At 47.1% G+C, this 7,701-nt stretch overlaps 1 pseudogene; it reads right to left on the reverse strand.

The window, feature by feature from the left end:
- Positions 1–7,300: 7,300 nt before the first annotated feature.
- LOC134930165 (5S ribosomal RNA) lies at positions 7,301–7,419 on the reverse strand (annotated as a pseudogene).
- Positions 7,420–7,701: the final 282 nt, after the last annotated feature.

A 7,701-nucleotide genomic window follows, 5' to 3' on the forward strand; every position in this document is an offset into this window, starting at 1 on the left:
ATATCCAAACCTAACTTCAGGTGGGTACACACTAGGCGACATCACCTAGTGTTTCCCCTCCCGGCCCGGGGCAGTTTGTAGCAGGGCGTACACAGTGTCGGACTGGGGCATGTAGGGCCCACCGGGGGAATGCAGTGGTAGGGGCCCATGTTTAGGGGAGTGGCCAGTCCGCAGAGGGGGTGTGGCCTGCCACCTCATTGGTTTGACTAACCATTAGAGAGTGCAACGTCTGGGCCCCTTCATAAATATATGCAGTAAATTCAGCTGCTGCATGCATGATAATGTACCAGATTAATAACAGCAATGCACTGTACAAAATACACAGTACAGTATAAGGTAACATATGTATAATTCAAGTGCACAGTCTGGAACCTGATCCTTAGAGCAGGAGGTCTGGGACCCACCGGTGGTTTCCCCTGTACCCCTGTGGGCCAGTCCGAGCCTGGGCGTACATACTGTATTGAGGGATATGATGATCATATCGCTCAGTGACGTCACGCAGTCCAAATTGAGCTGCCTGCACGGGCAACAGCGAGGGTCGTTAATGACCCACGGGGCCACGCATCACTGGTTGGCAGCGGCATACACACTTGCCGAGAAAGTGAGCAACGTTGTTCAGGAAGGGTGAAAATGAGTGACTTCGCTCATTTTCTTAGCAAGTGTGTATGCACCTATACACTTACACAATACTTTAACACAGGTATAAAGCTTCTCAAAATCTATAGAGGAAAAAATGTAACACTTGGTGGGAACACCCATCTCTATTACTATTCTACGAGCTGGGTTTATATACAGTCAGTGGCTACAGTAATAGGTACATCTTTCTAGTGCTGGACAGGACAGTCTTTGCCCTGAAGTCTTCATAGCATGGATTCAACAAGGTGCTGGAAGCTTTCCTTAGAGCGGAGATTCTCAAACCCTGACCTCATGGACCAATAACAGAGCATGGTTTCCAGATTATCTACAGTAGCTGGAGCACAGGTGTATTAATTAATTACACAATAGATCTACAGGTGGTAGTAATTCTTCCTGAGGATACCTTGAAAACACGCATTGTTTGGGTTCCATTACACCACCACCACCAGCCTGAATTATGACGCATTGCAGGATGGATCCAAGGAGTCATGTTGGTTTTGCCTAATCCTACCATATGTACGTCGGAGCACAAATCAGGATACGTCAGGCCAGGTGGCATTTTATAGTCTTGGAATGTACCAGCGCTAGCCACAGGTTCTTGTTCCTTATTGACTGGAGGGCACCACGCTGTGGTATTCTGCTGCAGCTTTGTGTCTGTCACAATGGTATTATGTGGGGATCTGGACTATAGGTCGACCCCATATGGATGACGTGCATTAGGTTGACTATGATAAAAGGTCGACATGGACAAAAGGCCAACCTATGAAAGGTCAACAATGGAAAAGGTCAACATGGACACAGGTCGACGATGTTCAAATAGTTGACATGATAATGGTCAATGCACATATGGTCGACATGATTGTGGTGTTTTTTTATGTTTTTGGACTTTCTCCATCCTTGACTATCCATGCCACAAATCATAACCTTTAGTAACCTTGTGGTGAGTGGAGCGAGACATTGCGCCTGAAGTGTAGCAAGCGAAGCGAGCCCACGAGGGGATGCATTTCTACAGATGGTGGTCCCAGGTGACAAAACTCTCCACACTGACCCCAAAAATGCTAAAACAAAAAATGTGTTGGATGTTTTTGTCATGTCAACCTTTTGATCCTGTGTATATTTTGTCCATGTTGACCCTTTCCAGAGTCAACCTTTCATAAGTTGACCTTTTGTCAATGTTGACCTACTGCATGTCGACCTGGACATTGTAGATCTTGTATACCATGCCTCCCAACTGTCCCGAATACAGAGTGACAGTCCCACTAATTCGACACTGTCCCACCCATGGGCAAAGTGTAACTTCAGGATTACATGATCGGGGTGCAGTTTTTTAGTTTTTTAAGATTTCACACAATTTCAAATGCGTGTAACTGAAAGTACAGACGTGTGTTACCAAATTGCTTTCTAACAAATATTTAAAATGCCCACTCTAATATATATTGTAAACGCCTGCACCTCTTATTACCATGTGCCATGAAATTGCGCTATACTGTACATAGCAAAACACTGCATCCCATAAGAGAAAACAATTAGTGATGTGCACTGGAAATTTTTCAGGTCTTGTGTTTTGGTTTTGGATTCGGTTCCGCGGCCGTGTTTTGGATTCGAACGCGTTTTTTTTGCAAAACCTCCCTGAAATTTTTTTGTCGGATACGGGTGTGTTTTGGATTCGGGTGTTTTTTTACAAAAAACCCTCAAAAACAGCTTAAATCATAGAATTTGGGGGTCATTTTGATCCCATAGTATTATTAACCTCAATAACCATAATTTCCACTCATTTTCAGTCTATTATGAACACCTCACACCTCACAATATTATTTTTAGTCCTAAAATTTGCACCGAGGTCGCTGGATGACTAAGCTAAGCGACCCAAGTGGCCAACACAAACACCTGGCCCATCTAGGAGTGGCACTGCAGTGTCAGACAGGATGGCACTTCAAAAAAATAGTCCCCAAACAGCACATGATGCAAAGAAAAAAAGAGGCGCACCAAGGTCGCTGTGTGACTAAGCTAAGCGACACAAGTGGCCGACACAAACACCTGGCCCATCTAGGAGTGGCACTGCAGTGTCAGACAGGATGGCACTTCAAAAAAATAGTCCCCAAACAGCACATGATGCAAAGAAAAAAAGAGGCGCAATGAGGTAGCTGTGTGACTAAGCTATGCGACCCAAGTGGCCGACACAAACACCTGGCCCATCTAGGAGTGGCACTGCAGTGTCAGACAGGATGGCAGATTAAAAAAATAGTCCCCAAACAGCACATGATGCAAAGAAAAAAAGAGGCGCAAGGAGGTAGCTGTGTGACTAAGCTAAGCGACCCAAGTGGCCGACACAAACACCTGGCCCATCTAGGAGTGGCACTGCAGTGTCAGACAGGATGGCAGATTAAAAAAATAGTCCCCAAACAGCACATGATGCAACGAAAAAAAGAGGTGCAATGAGGTAGCTGTGTGACTAAGCTAAGCGACCCAAGTGGCCGACACAAACACCTGGCCCATCTAGGAGTGGCACTGCAGTGTCAGACAGGATGGCACTTCCAAAAAATAGTCCCCAAACAGCACATGATGCAAATAAAAAAAGAGGCGCAATGAGGTAGCTGTGTGACTAAGCTAAGCGACCCAAGTGGCCGACACAAACACCTGGCCCATCTAGGAGTGGCACTGCAGTGTCAGACAGGATGGCACTTCAAAAAAATAGTCGCCAAACAGCACATGATGCAAAGAAAAAATACGATTTTACTCACCGGTAAATCTATTTCTCGTAGTCCGTAGTGGATGCTGGGGACTCCGTAAGGACCATGGGAAATAGACGGGCTCCGCAGGAGACAGGGCACTCTAAGAAAGAATTAGGACTACTGGTGTGCACTGGCTCCTCCCTCTATGTCCCTCCTCCAGACCTCAGTTAAGGAAACTGTGCCCGGAAGAGCTGACAGTACAAGGAAAGGATTTTGGAATCCAGGGTAAGACTCATACCAGCCACACCAATCACACCGTATAACTTGTGATAACATACCCAGTTAACAGTATGAACAACAACAGAGCATCAGACAACCTGATGCAAACATAACATAACCCTTATTTAAGCAATAACTATATACAAGTATTGCAGAAGAAGTCCGCACTTGGGACGGGCGCCCAGCATCCACTACGGACTACGAGAAATAGATTTACCGGTGAGTAAAATCTTATTTTCTCTAACGTACTAGTGGATGCTGGGGACTCCGTTAGGACCAAGGCTCCCAAATGGGCGGGAGAGTGCGGATGACTCTGAAGCACCGAATGAGCAAACACAAGGTCCTCCTCAGCCAGGGTATCAAACTTGTAGAATTTTGCAAACGTGTTTGAACCCGACCAAGTAGCTGCTCGGCAAAGCTGTAATGCTGAGACCCCTCGGGCAGCCGCCCAAGAAGAGCCCACCTTCCTTGTGGAATGGGCTTTCACTGATTTTGGATGCGGCAATCCAGCCGCAGAATGAGCCTGCTGAATCGTGTTACAGATCCAGCGAGCAATAGTTTGCTTTGAAGCAGGAGCACCCAGCTTGTTGGATGCATACAGGATAAACAGCTAGTCAGTTTTCCTGACTCCAGCCGTCCTGGCTACATAAACCTTCAAAGCCCTGACTACATCTAGTAACTTGGAATCCTCCAAGTCACGAGTAGCCGCAGGCACCACAATAGGTTGGTTCAAATGAAAAGATGACACCACCTTCGTCAGAAATTGCGGACGAGTCCGTAATTCTGCCCTGTCCATATGGAAGACCAGATAGGGGCTTTTACATGACAAAGCCGCCAATTCTGACACACGCCTAGCCGAAGCCAAGGCCAATAGCATGACCACTTTCCACGTGAGATATTTTAACGCCACGGTCTTAAGTGGCTCAAACCAGTGAGATTTCAGGAAACTCAACACCACGTTAAGATCCCAAGGTGCCACTGGTGGCACAAAAGGGGGCTGAATATGCAGCACTCCCTTTACAAACGTCTGAACCTCAGGAAGAGAAGCCAGTTCCTTTTGAAAGAAAATGGATAGGGCCGAAATTTGGACCTTTATGGACCCTAATTTTAAGCCCATAGTCACTCCCGACTGTAGGAAGTGAAGGAAACGGCCCAGCTGGAATTCCTCTGTAGGGGCCTTCCTGGCCTCACACCAAGCAACATATTTTCTCCATATACGGTGATAATGTTTTGCTGTCACGTCCTTCCTAGCCTTTATCAGCGTAGGAATAACTTCATCCGGAATGCCTTTCTCCGCTAGGATCCGGCGTTCAACCGCCATGCCGTCAAACGCAGCCGCGGTAAGTCTTGGAACAGACAGGGCCCCTGTTGCAACAGATCCTGTCTGAGAGGCAGAGGCCATGGGTCCTTTGTGAGCATTTCTTGCAGTTCCGGGTACCAAGCCCGTCTTGGCCAATCCGGAACAATGAGTATTGTTCTCACTCCTCTTTTTCTTACGATTCTCAGCACCTTGGGTATGAGAGGAAGAGGAGGAAACACATAAACCGACAGGAACACCCACTGTGTCACTAGTGCGTCCACAGCTATCGCCTGAGGGTCTCTTGACCTGGCGCAATACCTTTGTAGCTTTTTGTTGAGACGGGATGCCATCATGTCCACCTGTGGCAGTTCCCATCGATTTGTAATCTGTGTGAAGACTTCCTGATGAAGTCCCCACTCTCCCGGGTGGAGGTCGTGCCTGCTGAGGAAGTCTGCTTCCCAGTTGTCCACTCCCGGAATGAACACTGCTGACAGTGCCTGCACGTGATTCTCCGCCCAGCGAAGAATTCTGGTGGCTTTTGCCATTGTCACCCTGCTTCTTGTGCCGCCCTGGCGGTTTACATGAGCCACCGCGGTGATGTTGTCTGACTGAATCAGCACCGGTTGGTTGCGAAGCAGAGGCTCCGTTTGACTCAGGGCGTTGTATATGGCCCTTAGTTCCAGGATACTGATGTGCAGACAAGTCTCCTGACTTGACCACAGCCCCTGGAAGTTTCTTCCCTGAGTGACTGCCCCCCACCCTCGGAGACTTGCATCCGTGGTCAGCAGGACCCAGTCCTGTATGCAGAATCTGCGGCCCTCGAGAAGGTGAGCACTCTGCAGCCACCACAGAAGAGACACCCTGGCCCTGGGGGATAGGGTGATCAGCCGATGCATCTGAAGATGTGATCCGGACCACTTGTCCAACAGATCCCACTGAAAGGTCCTCGCATGGAACCTGCCGAAGGGAATGGCTTCGTATGACGCCACAATCTTTCCCAGGACTCGCGTGCATTGATGTACCGACACCCGTTTTGGTTTTAAGAGGTCTCTGACCAGAGTCACGAGCTCCTGGGCCTTCTCCTCCGGGAGAAACACCTTCTTCTGATCCGTGTCCAGAATCATGCCCAGGAAGGGCAGTCTCGTCGTAGGAATCAGCTGTGACTTTGGAATATTCAGAATCCAGCCGTGCTGTTGTAACACCTCCCGAGAGTGTGCTACGTTGATCAGCAACTGCTCTCTGGATCTCGCCTTTATGAGGAGATCGTCCAAGTATGGGATAATTGTGACTCCTTGCTTTCGCAGAAGCACCATCATTTCTGCCATTACCTTGGTAAATATTCTCGGTGCCGTGGACAGACCAAACGGCAACGTCTGGAATTGGTAATGACAGTCCTGTACCACAAATCTGAGGTACTCCTGATGAGGTGGATAAATGGGGACATGCAAGTAAGCATCCTTTATGTCCAGAGACACCATAAAATCCCCCTCTTCCAGGCTCGCAATAACCGCCCTGAGCGATTCCATCTTGAACTTGAACCTTTTCAGGTAAATGTTCAGGGATTTAAAATTCAATATGGGTCTGACCGAACCGTCCGGTTTCGGAACCACAAACATTGTGGAATAGTAACCTCTTCCCTGTTGAGGGAGGGGAACCTGTACGACCACCTGCTGGAGATATAATTTGTGAATTGCCGCTAACACTACTTCCCTTTCTATGGGGGAAGCTGGCAGGGCCGATTTGAGGTAACGGTGAGGGGGCATCACTTCGAATTCCAGCTTGTATCCCTAAGGCACAATCTGCATCACCCAGGGATCCACCTGTGAACAAACCCACTGGTGGCTGAAATTTCGGAGACGCGCCCCCACCGCTCCTGGCTCCACCTGTGGAGCCCCAGCGTCATGCGGTGGTTTTACTGGAAGCCGGTGAGGACTTCTGTTCCTGGGAACTAGCTGTATTGGACAAAAGGAGAAAAAAAAGACTCTTTTGTGGGTGCACTCTTGTATAATTGTGAAAGTATCAAAGAAATAGATTAAAATTCAATATTTATTGTTGATAAACATAAAACACATAGTAGTTGAATATGCAAGTGGAAAAAAAAGGGGTAAAAGAATACATATAAACACTGGAACCGATAATATAGATGTTAATGTCAGATAATGGTTCCAAAGCTGCCTGGGTAACAACAATATTTCAAATATATGGTCAATCCATAAATAAGTCTCAATTGGCTGCCTAAACTGTATATTCTTAAAGTCGAGCTAGACACTTAGCGCCTCAATAGTAGTTTGAATTGATGATGTGAACGGCTGTATTATTTACACCTGGCTTTAGGATACAGATAGAGAACAGATTGAATAGGAAAAGATGAATCTGCTGTCGGTGTTAGACACTGAGCCTGGCCGCCCAAAATTTTCTACTAAACCGAGTATTCCTCAAGAGTCTCCCACTTGAGTACTGACTTGGCCCAACACTGCTTAGCTTCCAAGATCGGAAGGATTCGGGCGTTACCAGTGTGGTATGATAGTAGAGAATTGATGAGTGCTTCTGGAATCACTGATGAGAGTTCATGAATACCATAAATGGTAGAGGGAAGTAATGAGTAAAAGAGAAGGGGAGATGAAGTGAAAAGAGGGATCTGCTGCCAATGTTAGACAGAGGTGAACCCCTGAATCAATGGTGAGAGTCCCGAAATTATAGTGATAGTCAGAAAATGAAGTTTTCAGTGAGACGGTCGTTCTTATGAATAAATGATGATAACTACTCAATATGAAGGAGGAACAAAGGAGAAAAATTCTATAAATGGTGTCACAA

Source organism: Pseudophryne corroboree, chromosome 5 (assembly GCF_028390025.1).
Source record: "Pseudophryne corroboree isolate aPseCor3 chromosome 5, aPseCor3.hap2, whole genome shotgun sequence".
NCBI classification, from domain to species: domain Eukaryota; kingdom Metazoa; phylum Chordata; class Amphibia; order Anura; family Myobatrachidae; genus Pseudophryne; species Pseudophryne corroboree.